Raw genomic sequence first — 16,158 nt, 5'->3', positions numbered from 1 at the left:
TTCTTACAGTAATAATGATGTGGAATGATGAAAGCTTTGTGGAGAACCTGGCTGTGGTGGACGTTTCAGCCGTTTCTCGTCACCTCTGCGGACGGTTTGTAACCCGGAAGCAGATGGCTTGGCTGTGACCCGTCACCACAAAGCAGAGAAAAAAAATCAAACAAAGACGTCTTAGTTGGTAGACTACATACAGTTTATCGTTCTGTGACCAAGTTAGAAACAAATTGATATTCCCCATTAACATGAATTTAAACGTCATTAATCTATTTTCAATGAGAGAAATACGACTATATTGTATTAAAACAGGTGGCACGGTGGTCGCCTGGTTAGAGCGTCAGCCTCACAGTTCTGAGGACCGGGGTTCAATCCCCGGCCCCGCCCATGTGGAGTTTGCATGTTCTCCCCGTGCCTGTGTGGGGTTCCTCCGGGCACTCCGGTTTCTTCCCACATCCCAAAAACATGCGTGGTAGGTTGATTGAAGACTCTAAATTGCCCGTAAGTGTGAATGTGAGTGCGACTTGTTGCTTGTTTGTATGTGCCCTGCGAATGGCTGGCAACCAGTTCAGGGTGTACCCCGCCTCCTGGCCGATGATAGCTGGGAAAGGCTCCAGCACTCCCGCGACCCGAGTGAGGAGAAGCGGCTCAGAAAATGGATGGATGGATGTATTAAAACATAAAAAGCAAACGTAAAGAAATAAACTGGCTTCAGTTTTGGGCTTGGACGCTCCCTCTAAATCCCGATTCGTTATCGTGTTGATCAGAATCCCGATCTATTGAACTGAAAAGAGAGTACACTGATGTGTTTTGACAGCTGTTTCTCCATCCAGAATGTTTTTCTTTCTAAAATGACTGTAAAATATCTGCAAACATCTGGTTTTCCTTGGTAAAACAAGGATCAACATTGTTCCCTACTTTTAGACATGGGCTGGACCAGTTACTGAATCATAATCAAAGCATGGAAAAAATAATTAGTTTAATATATTGTGAAAATGTTTTGCAGCCATAGTGCGAATAACCTGTATTGACATATAGTTGAACCTGAAGCAGCATGATGATAATCTGCCTTTGGCTTTTTCTGAAAATGCAGCGCTATAGACTAACATTTTGGACTCGTGTGTCCAACTGTTTTTCTTGGGTGCACCAGCACAAAAGTTAGGCGCACTGAAATTTTCAACTGCATCGCAGTTTTAGAGTTAAAAGTTTATAAAATAAAATAAATAGCTACCTGTTTTTTATTCAATATTGACTGGTAAGTTATTAACTAACAATCTGGTCAACAAAGTTCTTTATTTGAAGCACAATTCCACAAGACAGATAACTTACTGAAAAGGATGCTGAAGTGGTCTGCGATCATGCCGATCAGCATAAAATGCTAAATATCGGCCGATCAGATCGGTGTAAAGTCTAGTTACGCATTTTTTCTGATTTCTATTTTTCCAGAAACTATCACGATAAATTATATTGTTGTTTTTTTCTTATGCCACTGATATTGGCGCTTAATTCAAATACATCCTTTTTAAGATAAATTAACTTTGAATGAAATGCAGACTAAAATCATGCACAAAATTCAATGCAAATGTAAAAAAATGCATTTATTTTTTTTGTTTATTGCACATGGTCTTCATTATGATTAGCAACACCTCCAATAGAAACACTGAAACTTGGGCTGTCACTATCGAATAATTTTAGAATCGATCCTCTAGTAATGGTCTTCTGACTGGGCTCCCCAAAAAGACCATTAAATAGCTGCAGCTCAGTCAGAATGCTGCAACTCCGGTTCTGAGTACTCCAATTCTAAAGTCATTACACTGGCTCCCAGTCAGCTTTAGAGTAGTTTTTAAAGTTCTGATACTGGTCTATAAATCACTAAATGGTTTAGATCATGAATACCTAAAAGAAATGCTCATGGAATATAAACCCAGTAGAGCTCTGAGATCGACAGACTCTGGTCAAATTAGTGGAGCACAGAGTCCAAAGCAAACATGGTGCCGCAGCATTTACCTATTATGCTGTACATAAATGGAACAAGTTGCCAACAGAAGTGACGTCACCCTCAAGTGTGAATGTTTTTAAGTCCAGGTTTAAAACTTTTTTTTTTTTTTTTTTTTTTTCTCATGCTTTTTAGAGCATCTCCACTTTTAAATATTTCTTATGCTGTTTTAATTGTAGTTTTATTGTTTCCCCCTGTTTTAAATGTTTATGAACTGCTTTTCCCCCTCTGTTTTAAATGTTTTTAATCATGTAAACCACATTGAGTTACCTTGTGTATGAAATGCGCTATATAAATTAGCTTTGCTTTATAGATATTTCATCAAGTAATCATTTTTATTTTTTTTGGGGGGGTGGGGGGGAGTTTACTACTAAAATATAGTCTCATTTATGTGGACTGGACTTCTATCCTTAAACTGTATACGGTCGTACTGATTGTGATTGAGTGTAATTGTGTATAATTGCCGCCCCTGACCAATCACGCACATACATGGAGCCTCTCCCCTCTGCAGAGTGCCCAGTGAGAGAGAATGGGAGCCCTCTCCCAATTAGGAGACGGCTCCTGTCATTTACTTGAAACAACCGGATCTAAGAGCTGTTTCGTTCGCAAACGGCACATCACTACGCAAAGCCTTTCCCGCTCACCCTGAACACTAGGTGCAACATCTTATAAAATTTTTTAGGTGCACCGTTAGGCCTAGCACGATGACAATTTTTTTCAAGACAATATTTTCCCCAAAGCTATCATAATAAACAATGGTTCTTTTAATGCCTCGGAAATAATGACAAATAAGTCCCGCTTTATTTTTATTTTTTTATTTTTTTGCTTTCAAAGCAGTATTGTTGTTATTTCCTTTCTTGTTTCGCTATTAAATTGGTTTTCTTTACTCTGTGATATGGATCCCCCATGGTCTGAAATAAAGAGTAAAGAGCTGCAAGACTTGCCTGGTTTACATGGAGCCTTCTATTCCGATTATAATGGGTTTAGAAGCTCAAACCGAATGAAAATACTCCATATAAACATCTCAATTGGAATATACAGGCCGAATCCGGGTGGAATATGATTCGTTTTCACAGGGGTGGAATATTCCTTTTACCGAACCGATCAAAAGTAATTTTTGCCATGTATACAGAGCCAGGAAAAGCTCTGTCTTCACATACTTTGTCTCGACATAAATCTGCATTGACGGAGCTGGTATGCGACGAGTTTTGGGGGAGGACTCTTCCTTGAGGTGGCTGACCTAGTCAGGGGTGTGACCAAAACCCAATGGTCACTCTTGATAAAGCTCCAGCATTCCTATTCCACTGCAAAGAGCAGAAACATTCAGAAGGTCAAACGTCTCTGCAACAATCTACCGATCAGGCCTATTTAGAAGAGTGGCGAGACCTTCCCCGAATACATTGTATGGTAATTGTAAGTCGAAACACGCTACTTTGATTAATATTGCGCTAACGAAATAAGAAGATATTAACTTCAGGGGGGCTCCATGTTTAGTGAAATCATCATCAATCGCAAACCGGAAGTGACTTTGAAAGTACAGGTGCTGCCTGCTAAATCAGCACATTTGAGTAAGCCTGTTTTGTCAAAAATGGATCGGTAGGACCTGTAACTGTGTCAGGCTGTCAGCATCAAAGGTAAGTGTACAAATTCATTGTATCCTATTAATCTGCCTTTTAAAAGTAGTCACTAGCCGCTAGCGCCGTATTATATGTTTTAATCAATGACAGCATGATGAATGTTTTTTTTAAATATATAAAGAACATGCTTTTGGGATGGTGTTGTATTGTAAGGTTGGGTACCAACTTGAACGATGCGAGAACAGCTAGCAGCCGTTAGCTGGCTAGATAAGTGGCTCTGTCCGATGTGTAGCTTGTGGTTGCAGAATATTTACTCACGCTTTATGGTTTTCTCATTAAAAAAAAAAAGTAAGGCAGTAATGGCTGATTACAAGTCACATTCTTGGAAGATTTTTTTCAAAGCTGCATTCCACTTGACCAGCCGGTACCCATCAGTTGCCTGAGGAGTCCCACAGGCCAAAAAGGCCCGATAGGACTCCTTCTTTACCTTGATGGCATCCGTCACACCAACGGGTTCGGGGATTGCCGCCACGACAGGCACCGACCACCTTACGGCCACAGCTCCGGTCGATCGCCTAAGCAATGGAGGCGCGGAACATGGTCCACTCGGACTCGACGTCCACCGCCTCCCCTGGAACATGAGCAAAATTCTGTCGGAGGTGGGAGTTGAAACTCGTTCCGACAGGGGAATCCGCCAGATGTTTCCAGCAGACCCTCACAATACGTTTGGGCCTGCAACGTCGGACCGGCATCTTCCCCCACCATCGGAACCAACTCACCACCAGGTGGTGATCAGTTGACAGCTCCGCCCCTCTCTTTACCCGAGTGTCCAAGACATGCGGCCGCAAATCCGATGACACGGACAAACATTTTCCAAATGACGACTCGTACTCAAAACTCATAGGTTGGGTCACTTATATCTGGTGGATAGTGTATTTTGACAATGGAGTGAGGTTGGATGAAAAAGACGTCTTGTCAGTTAAATTGTCTGGAAACTCTAGAATGATAGGTAGTAAGTAGTTGGTCTGTCTTTTTACAATTTGGCTGTTTGTCCTTGTTCGTCTTTTCATTAGGCTTTACATGATCAGGATTTTTGGGGCCGATCAGCGCGTTTAAATAACCGATAACAAAATGTCGCAATGTCTATTTATTTGTTCATTTAACTGTACATACTTGTGTACTGAATTGCTCAAAAAATTATATTTACAATGTATCTTAATCTATTTATGCCAGTGAGGCATAGTGACAGACAGAATAAATGAATGGTCTTCTATTAGATGGCAGGAAGTAAATACAGTAATTTATGTATCCACCTTTTGTGAAATTTTTGTTTGTTGGTGTGCCGTGAGATTTTTCAATTGTAAAAAATATTTCTTCGTTCCATAAAGGTTGGAAATCACTGCTCTTATCAGATCAAACCAACATTACAACATGACAGAAATAATGGGTGCTAACTTATTGAAATTAAATGACTTCACACACACCGAAACTTCAGAGCATGATTCGATAGAACGCCAGTACAATTGTTAGTGCTAGCACTAGTTTGCTAGGCTACATAACCTTTTGTTGCCTGAAATGAACGTCCTCTCCTCTCCCGAGCACCGGTGACCACCAACACACGTTTTTCACCATTTTGTTCTTATACACACACGCCGCAATCCATTATTGTCGCCGCCATGATAACGAGTGTTTCCGGTCGTGTTTGAGTTGACAAGATGAAGCCCGGTGATCATAAAAGACTGGATGCGGTGGTACCGGAATACAAGATTTTTTTTTTTTCTTGCGCAATCGTGAAACACCAAATTTGTCTTCCGAGCATTACGTCTCGTCTGTCCCACACCGCTGACATGTTTTTTTTAAAACTTTCTTGGTGGTCAGATATCTACAATACTACGTCAAAAGACATGCGACAAGGCTAAATATAAACTAGCTTTTGGATTCGAATATACATGATGGCGATATGGAGTAAATGTCTTTTGCGGAGCGAATTATGACAAATCAAAGCCAATCTGCCGATCAGCATAAAATGCTAATTATCGGCCGATACCGATCAGATCGGTGTAAAGTCTACTTCTCACTGGACCAAATAGACAAAAGACTCTTAAGACTACTAGAATAATAATTGTGACTTATTTGCAACGTCTGCCATCTTGGTCCTTCACCTTGTCGATACTTGACTATTGTCTCATTCTTGACTATCGCCTCATTCTAAATGCGTTGTAATGTAGTCTTAAAATAAATCCCCTCAATGCTGTGCACAGGGCTTCGGGGATAGAAGTGTGGAAGAATGAAAGGCTTGAATCTGGGCATACTGACAGGTGTCAGCATGCAGCTTCATGGGAGACCACAGCCACATTTGGAGCAAAGATGGGGGGGGGGGAATGGAAGGATGGTAGGAGGTGCAGAGGGAGTGAGAGAGATTTAATACCTGTCACGCATCCCATCTGAGGGAGGTTTTGTTGATGGAGCCATAGAGATTTCATTGTTTCATAGATTGTTGTTGTTGTGCATCTTTGCTTTGTTATGATGGTGGCAAATTTTGTCTGCCTCTGCACCAACTGTGTTCAAATTGTATGTGGCTGATAGACTGCTTTCAAAAGTGCCCATTAAATAGAGAATCAGCTGCTTAAAATCAATCCAGCCTTCAGCAGTTTCTATCTTTATAATTAACAAAATCACAAAGTAATATAACTTTATATTCTTTTGGTGTTTGTAATTGCTTTTTTTGTTTGGTTTCCATTGTCACAATCAGAATCAATTTTATTTTTCCAAGTATGTCCAAAAAACACACAAGGAATTTGTCTCCGGTAGTTGGAGCCGCTCTAGTATGACAACAGTCAATTGACAGAGAACACTTTTGAGACATAAAGGCTTTACACGATCAGGATTTTTGGGGCCGATCACTGATTGAGTTTAAAAAAAAAACGTATATAGAGGAAAGGCGGACGTGGCTGAGGACAGCATGCGGACGTTAAAGGGGGACGGGTGCGCGTGAAAGAGGACGCTAAAGGCACGCCCAAGTAGGTATATAGCACCGGTATGTGCATTGTGCAAAACATTGGTTTGGCTAAGGACCCCGAAATTGGCACCTACGAAGAGACACGCTTACAAAGCACAGTTTAAACTGCAAGCTATCAGTTACGCGGAGGAACATGGGAATCAAGCATCCGCGAGAGAATTCAAGATCAACGAATCCATGGTTCGCAAGTGGAAGCAGGAAAACGAGCTTCGTCAAGTCAAGACGAAGCGCCGGGCGAGTTACGCGCCTTTATGTATGTGTTAAATACAGAAATAGACCCCGTAACTGAGAGCTTATGGTCGGGGAAAATACGGTACATGCAGTAATTAATGTATCCACTTTTTGACATTTTTGTTAGTTGGTGTGCCGTAAGATATTTTAATTGTGTATAAAATATGTGGCTTGGCTCCAGAAAAGTTAGAAATCACGAGACATTACGACGATCTGATTGGTGTGATCGGTATCTGCTGATAATTAGCATTTTATGCTGATCGGCTTTCATGTCATAATTCACTGGCTCCCCAAAAGACATTTAACTCCGCGTCGCCGTCTTGTATGAATCCAAAAGCTAGTTTATTTTTAGCCTTGTCACGCGTCTTGTGGCGCAGTGCTGCAACTATCTGACGGCCAATAAAGTTTTTTTTCAATCTTGTCTGTTAAACAACACGTCATCGGTGTGGGACTATTTTGCGCTGTCTCAGACAAACAACACGCAAGTTATTTGCAGTCCGTGCACAACTGAAGTACGTTGTGGGGAACGTCATCTAAATGCTTCAACACAAATTAGATCGGGGCACCTGAAGAATGTACACGAGGAGGAGTATGCCGCGTTCAAGCAACGCAGCGTGGAGGAAAAAATAAAAAATGAATAAAAAGGAAAAGCCAAACGGACAAACTCTTGACAACACCCGTCCATATAGCCGGATGGGTGGGGACCGCGCAGCCCGCGCGGGGGATTCGGGACAGTGTAGAAAGTTAGAGTAAGCATGTCATTAACAGCATTTATTAAAGTAATTTAATGGCAATAAAGTAATTTAATTACAGTAAGTTTTAGCATCCATTATTTCTGTCATCTTGTAATGTTGATCAGACCTAAATTTGTCAGTGGCCAATCCTTGAATGCCCCCTAGAGGTCATTGATGTTTTAACTTTTGTCTAAAATGCTAGAGAATAATTTTGAGCTGGGATGGGCTCCAGCATGCCCGCGACCCTAGTGAGGATAAGCGGTACGGAAAATGGATGGATGGATACAGTACACAAGTGTATACAATAAATGAACAAGTCATAAAGTACACAAGTATATACAACCCCAATTCCAATGAAGTTGCGACGTTGTGTTAAACATAGATAAAAGCAGAATACAATGATTTACAAATCATGTTCAAACTATATTTAATTGAATACACTACAAAGGCATTTAATGTTCCAACTGATAAACTTGATTGTTTCTACCAAATGATCATTAACTGAGAATTTTATGGCTACATCATGTTCCAAAAAAGCTGGGACAGGTGGCAAAAAAGACTGAGAAAGTTGAGGAATGCTCATCAAACCCCTGTTTGGAACATCCCACAGGTGAACAGGCTCATTGGGAACAGGTGGGTGCCATGATTGGGTATAAAAGGAGCTTCCCTGAATTGCTCAGTCATTCACAAGCAAAGATGGGGCGAAGTTCACCTCTTTGTGAACAAGTGTGTGAGAAAATAGTCGAACAGTTTAAGGGCAATGTTCCTCAACGTACAATTGCAAGGAATTTCATTCCATCATCTACGGTCCATAATAGCATCAAAAGGTCCAGAGAATCTGGAGAAATCACTGCATTTAAGCGGCAAGACCGAAAACCAACATTGAATGCCTGTGACCTACGATCCCTCAGGCGGCACTGCATCAAAAACCGACATCAATGTGTAAAGGATATTACCGCATGGGCTCAGGAACACTTCAGAAAACCAATGTCAGTAAATACAGTTCGGCGCTACATCTGTAAGTGCAACTTCAAACTCCACGATGCAAAGCAAAAGCCATTTATCAACGGCGCCGGCTTCTCTGGGCCTGAGCTTATCTAAGATGGACTGATGAAAAGTGTTCTGTGGTCTGACGAGTCCACATTTCAAATTGTTTTCGGAAATTGTGGGACGTCGTCTCCTCTGGGCCAAAGAGGAAAAGAACCATCCAGACTGTTATGGACGTAAAGTTCAAAAGCCAGCATCTGTGATGGTATGGGCCTGTGTTAGTGCCAATGGCATGGGTAAATTTACCATTAATGCTGAAAGCTACATTCAGGTTTTGGAGAAACATATGCTGCCATCCAAGCAACGTCTTTTTCATGGACGCCCCTGCTTATTTCAGCAAGACAATGCCAAACCACATTCTGCACGTGTTACAACAGCGTGGCTTCGGAGTAAAAGAGTGCGGGTACTAGACTGGCCTGCCTGCAGTCCAGCCCTGTCTTTCATTGAAAATGTGTGGCGCATTATAAAGCGTAAAATACGACAACGGAGACCCTGGACTGTTGAACAGCTGAAGCAGTACATCAAGCAAGAATGGGAAAGAATTCCACTTACAAAGCTTCAACAATTGGTGTCCTCAGTTCCCAAACGTTTATTGAATGTTGTCCAAAGAAAAGGTGATGTAACACAGTGGTAAACATGACCCTGTCCCAGCTTTTTGGGAATGTGTTGCAGCCATAAAATTCTAAGTCAATGATTATTTCCTAAAAACAATAGTTTATCAGTTTGAACATTAAATAGCTTGTCTTTGTAGTGTATTCAATTAAATATAGGTTGAACGTGATTTGCAAATCCTTGTATTCTGTTTTTATTTGTTTAACACAACGTCCCAACTTCATTGGAATTGGGGTTGTACAATAAATGAACAAGTCATGTAAAAGGGCTACATAACGTTTTGTTGCCTGCTTGCAAGCCGTATCATATTAAAAGTACGGGAACATACCTCAGGTCATTTGACCTGAGACGATAGACAATCATGTATTTCAACTCCTAGGCTAATGACATCTCTTAGAGCTAATTGGACTCAGCCAACCATAAATCCCATCGATGTGGCAAGATTGGAGGTGTTAAAGCTTTTCTATACAAAAAAACAGACCACACTAGTTATATATTCTCACGAAACATTTCCTGATGTGAACCCTGCCCCGAACAAAATGGCTCTATAATAGCCTACAATTTTTAAAAATTAACTTGGATGAAACTGGAAAGGGTTTCAAAAGTATCTCGGAAACCAAATTTGTCTAACTGGGGAAATTGCAGCACTGTTCGCCCTACTGTGATTTTTGCTGCAGTTTTAAGTTGTAGATATCACAGATCTGATTTCTGTAATGGTAGCAAAAAAGGTACCCCACACTCCTCGGTGCCATTCGTTTTTTTCCTTTTTAAATACAATTACCAACATTTTGACACTTTTTTGTTTTGCATTGTAGACCTTCTGATTTTACATAGCTGGTGGATGTGGCTCATCATGTGACCAGTTCTAATATTGTTGTACTTGGTGTAATTGTGATTTATTTCAGTGGTCATGTAACTGTACACTAGGGCTGCATTATATTTTGTTTGAGCATCGTCATCGTGATGTACGTGTGCGCAACAGTCACATCGCAGGGTCTGCTGCGATGTTTTGTTTCCTGTAATATACAGTGAATTAACTGTAATATTAAAACTGACCAGCACAGGCACCTGTTTGGACATGCTAAAAAGATCTAAAGATTGCACACCTGCTGCATTTCCTGTTTCGCTCTTCAGAATGAAACTAGGCAGGCACATGGCAGCTGCGAGTGCGAGAGGTGCGTTCCTAGACACTACGTAAATGGGAGGCAATCTGTACTTTTGTGATGCAATACATAGTTGTAAAAATGGTTTACTAGCAAAATTATTTGTATCAGAAAGCTTTAGTTAAAACACGATTCGATCACACTGTGATAAAACACCAAGCAACAAGATTTTCCTCATGTTTTTGAGATTGTAGGGTGAAAGCTGCAGCTGGCTACTTGTGTGGACTGAGTGGGCGGCAACAATTGGGAAATGAAGGGGCTATGAACTAGTTTGTTTTTGGACTAGTGAAATTCTGATTATGAACCAACTATGAACTGAACTAGTTAATTTGTTGGAACGATGAACTGGGCTTTGAACTAGTTTGGGTAGAAAATGCCTCAGTTGGCTCAAAAGTTTAAAAAGAAAAGCTGTAACTATTTCCACGGATATTTTAAAGGTCTTTCAATTCAGCTAGTGTTGAGTATATGCCACAAGACTTAACTAGCGAAGCAGAGATAATTATGAAAATATCAGTGTAAATTGCTACTTAGTCTTAAGAAGAATCACATTTTATTGTCATGAACGTGCATGACAACAAAAGGAATTTGTTCTCTGCATTTAACCCATCACAGTGACCACATACACGCGTTAGTGGAACACACTGGAGCAGCTGAAGCGCCCGGGGAGCATTTCGGGGTATCAGTGTCTTGCACAAGGACACCACAGCCGTGAGTCCGGGGGATGTTGGCGGATGGTCCAGTCGGGGGTCTTGAACCTAGGTCCCCCACGGCGGCAGGCGATGAGCTTAACCACTGGGCCACGGCTGCCCACTTGAGCAAAAGTTAAGTGGAGCAAACAGCTCGTTTTACAGTGTTGAGAGCGAGACGGGATGCCACGACAGGGTGTCCAATTTCCAATGAGAGGCTGAAGTTATACAACTGGCGACACGTAAGGCCAGAGTTGTGTGCTCCCAGCGCTTCTCAGCCTTACCTTACAGATGTACCACAAAACATGTAATTGTACAGTTAGTGTTTTACGTGACAAGCAGATAGCATAAATTCCATGTCGAGCTTGTAAGATTCGTCTCCCTTGTCGAGTTGGAGATCCGACTTCAGCAGGAGGGGTGATTAAAAAGTGGAGCGGACGGATCGATGTCATCATTATTATTCTGAGTGTGTACCAGTACTATCTGCTGCTATTTGTTGCAAGAGGGCTGAACGTGTGCACGCCGGTAGGCTGTTCATAATGAGAGCGCTCGTTCCTCAGAAAAGAAAGTGTACAGGTGAAGGAGATTGACTAAAGTAGTGGAAAAGATGGTGACTTTCAACCACCATGTCTATATATTGAAACTGTGTTAAGGTAGCATTAAAACATACACTCGCGGAAGTGCGACCACATGAAATTTGTACTCTCAACCGCTGGAAAAATTTGGGTCGCAGTCTCGAGCCCTGTTAAGCACGTGCTGTCCACTCACATCTCCATGCTCCTTAGTCAGATGGTAAAATATAATTTGGACACTCGCAGAGACTGGATTTCTTGTCTTGGTGTTGGGCATTGCTGGAATGCAGCTTAAACGGCTGCGATAAAAGTGTGAGCAATGTCTGGAATAGAAGGATGCTCCGAGCAACTCGGCAGGAATTGGTACTCTTCTAGACTGTTCGATAAATATCGATAAAATATTTGGGAGGTGCTTATTTTGCATATTGTAAATGAATGTGCTTATCACATTTTATAATACATTGCATGTATAAATACATTTTTATAGTCGCAATTAAAAATAGAAAAGGTCCTGTTTGTGGAGCATTGAAAAGATGACCAGTAGTGCCATTCAGTTGCCTGTGCACAAGGGCTAGACAAAAAAAATGGTGATCTGCAGAACTCTGACTGCAAAGAACCAAGGAGCGACAAATGCCTGCAAATAAATCCAGTTGTGACACACGTCAAAGGTTACTGCCCTCCAATACAATAAACAAAAACAGAATGCCAAAAGGAATTGTACTATTTCCAGATACACTTGAGGAGGATGTGCAGATCTATGATGCTAATTTGCAAACAGAAATAGTGGTAATAAGTTTATAATCCACTTCCACACAGATGCCAGGTGCTTTCAGCTGTATTCATTGGATCACTCACAGCTACCAATTACTATTTGGTTACATGGTGCGCATTTTTAAAATGAATTGTCAATGGTGACTGAAATGCAGTAGCTCATTAAAAAAACGTTTATATTATTAAAGCGGTTGTTGTTGTCGTCTTTAATTTTTATTTGCTTTAGCTGAGAGGATTCATCACGACTTGAAACAGAGTGTGAAAGCTAACTGTGTGTAATTACTAGTATTCATGGAGGTCACCTGCCGCAATATAAAAATGGCCCAATGCTATTAACATAAACTTTGCTGACACACTCAATTCTTTTAATTGACCATTACATATCGGTAATTTCCTTTCTGAAGAACCCAAGACACATGGCCTCTAATTGAGTTAGGGTGTAAGTGCCTAATGTCCAGTGTATTTGTATGCATCATCCAAACATTAAAAAAAAAAAACCTTTATATTACCTCCATTATATTTTCTCCAAAATAAAAATTAAAGTTGAACGTGTTTAAATTTTTAAGTTTTACCATTTGTTTTGTGTCTAGAGTTGACCATTTTGGCTACATTTCTTTAATAGATATTTCTGAAACTAATGACTATAATAATGTGATCAATTGATTATTGATCATGTTGTTATAGTTTTTTAAAAACTGTTTATATACATTTAATCAAATGGGATTGGAGAACCCCTCTTTTGAAGCCAGAGTCATATTGAGCAGTGTAATGCTGCCAGGAAGAGTGCCATAGCCAAAATCCTCAGGGATGTAGCTTAACTTGTCTGGGGATATTTTTTTATTATTATTATTTATCATTATTATTTTTTTAGTACAAAGTTTGAATTCAACGGAACTGAATGTTTACATATGTTTTTGTAAACCAAAGAAATTCTAATTCTTTATTTACCTGATGAAAATCATTGATAAATCCTTGTGCTATCACAGACAATGACATGTACAGCACCTACACTGTATATCATTTGAGAGAAAATGATACTGTCAACAAGTAGACTGTTACATTTCAAGTAATGCTGATATTCTTAGTGTTGATTTACCTATTATTATTGCTGTTTGGTGAAGAATCTAATTTATTTCTTATGAAGTTATCTACAACAGGTTTTGGTCTAATTTTATTTTCAATTTTGAGATGCATCTGCCAAACCTAATCTAAAATATTTCTAAAAACTAAGATAACCACTTTAAAGAAATTAGGCCATGTCATTTTTGTATGCAAATAAACAAAAAAATTCCATGCTAAAAGGGGGAACCTAAAAGGGGGAACTCCCCCCCCCCACCCCCCGCACATTGTGTGCTTCGCGATTGATTTTCAGAGTTTCTCCTCCTCCCTCACTCTCAGGCCTGGACCTTGGATAAATGCATGTTAAATGACACGGTTTGAATTTGGCAAAAACACGAGTTGAACATTGGTCATCTCAGGTCTGACCTCAGGCAGTGGTTTGTTTTAATGGTGCCATGTGGCATCACCCCATAAGATTTATGTGATGTTTCAAATGGGTGTATTGGTCATGGCTTGTGTGCCAACATCTTTGCTTGCATTAATGTTGTGAAACTCTTGCTCATGAAGTAATTTGTGATATGCATATGAATGAGAGGCGTGATGGGGATCTAACAAGTTTGTTTTCTATGAAGGCTAATAATTGTTCTGATGTGGAGTGACCATTTAAATGTTTATTCCCTCCACCAATATGTGGGAAGTTGTAATATGGCGTCAGTTGATTGCCCTCATGCTTCAAGGCAAGCATACAGCATTTTGTACTCATCATAAACTACGTTCTCTCCGTGTCTGCAGTATATGTAAAGAAGGGTCTTATAAATTGGTCAGGTGTGAATGAATGTAAAATATACAAATATTCTTAAATGGCAAAATGATTTTGAAAATCTACTCCATTGTGAGAACAGAAACATTGCTCTTTTATTTTTTTAAAGGCTTGATGACTTTTCCTCTCAGTGCATTTGGTTGGTTTGGATTATTCATTCAGCTTCCGTTCCGCTTCTCCTCACTAGGGTCGCGGGTGTGCTGGAGCCTATCCCAGCTTATCTTCGGGCGAGAGGTGGGGTACACCCTGAACTGGTCGCCAGCCAATCGCAGGGCACATATAAACAAACAACCGTTCACACTCACATTCACACCCATGGGCAATTAAAATTCTTCAATTAACCTACCCTGCATGTTTTTGGGATGTGGGAAGAAACCGGAGTGCCCAGAGAAAACCCACGCAGGCACGGGGAGAAGATGCAAACTCCACAAATGCGGGGCCGGGATTTGAACCCCGGTCCACAGAAATGTGAGGCAGATGTGCTTAGCAGTAGTTCACCGTGCCGCTTTGGTTTGGATTGTATGTTTTATATTGGGTATTATTTCTTTATCACTTTAAACATTGCATGAGCAATATCTTTATCATGCTTGAGCAACTATCGTTATACTTTGTACTATTGGGTTGCAAATGTGTCGCATGTCAGACTTTGAAGTTATATGCTCGGGATCAGAGATGGAAACTCCCCAGTCGCTACATTGTGTGGGGAAAGTGACACAGATAAAGGAAGACTGAGCCCGGAAAAGAGCAGATCATCCCGGTGTGATGGTGGAATGAATTCCAGTGCACTGTACCACTTGCTGTATGACTGCTATCTGCTGAAATACAAAGTTGAACCGATTTCTTGGCTTCATCTTTGACTTCCCCCACAAGCTTATCAACAAACGAACGGGAAAAGCTACAATCACACAAAGTCCAAAACTCATTTCCACAACAATATCTAGAGAGGTAGTTTTTGGTGTGGGCCTGTAGCTCAGGATAAAGGTGCGGGTATTTGTTTTTTTACAAAATATTGTACGCAGTTTTTGTTTGCATCATCACACCATCCTGTTTAGGCCATTTAATTTTTTTTTATTTCAGTGACTAAAGTCTTTCGGCCAACAAACAAATGTGTACTTCCGGGTCGTGTTCGGCTGAAAATCTTCAGTGGCTGAAAATTTGGTCCATCACTTGATTTCATGTCAAAGTTTGACTTTGGCACAAAATACATGACTGTTGCTGAAGACATACAGTAATGTTAATCATTAAAACTTTTCTGGCCTGCACTGAATACACCCCCTCCCCTCTGCATTCATATCGCTCCTCTTTAAATGCGCCTTAACTTGCAGCTGACAAAGTGATGAATAGTTGTTCTCTGTACGCAAAATATTTTGTACACCTATGCAGTTACACTGGCTTAAAGCTGTTTGCCAGCGCTCAGCTAGGCTGACATAGCAGACAGGGAGTACCTAGGTTTAGCTCAACTTTAGCAATGCTATGTAAATGAAAAGCATGACACATGGCAAAGAGTTAGAATGAAAGCAGAGACCTGTTGAGTCATTGTTAATTTCACAATGTCGTTATAAACTTACCTATTGGAAATGTCTCCTCAGCCGCCTGCCGTAATGTTGCCTGGCTATAGCTCACTTTACTGAGAACACAGTGGTGGGGACTGAGGATTGAATGGAGTCAGCGGTCCATATAGGGGACATAAGGGCATAATTCTGGACGATGCCAACTCTTGACAGCATTTACTCTTTTATGAAATTAAGTATTTCATTTAAGTGTTTATCATCAGTTCTAAATCATGCATTTTTAGCTGCAAATGAAAGCCAAGGTTGGGACGGCGAGACAAAAACTGAATATGGCTACAAATAGAGCACTCACTTACGCATCTCTTA

The 16,158-nt window shown here is 40.6% G+C and overlaps 1 protein-coding gene across 1 annotated transcript in view; it reads left to right on the top strand.

The window, feature by feature from the left end:
- stt3b (STT3 oligosaccharyltransferase complex catalytic subunit B) overlaps nucleotides 1-16,158 on the top strand; it is a 78,306-nt gene that overhangs the window by 969 nt on the left and 61,179 nt on the right. The window lies entirely within an intron of this gene.

This window comes from Phycodurus eques, chromosome 20 (genome assembly GCF_024500275.1).
Source record: "Phycodurus eques isolate BA_2022a chromosome 20, UOR_Pequ_1.1, whole genome shotgun sequence".
NCBI lineage: Eukaryota > Metazoa > Chordata > Actinopteri > Syngnathiformes > Syngnathidae > Phycodurus > Phycodurus eques.
Note: the sequence above shows the minus strand (reverse complement) of the source record. Positions and strands in the feature narration are given on the sequence as shown.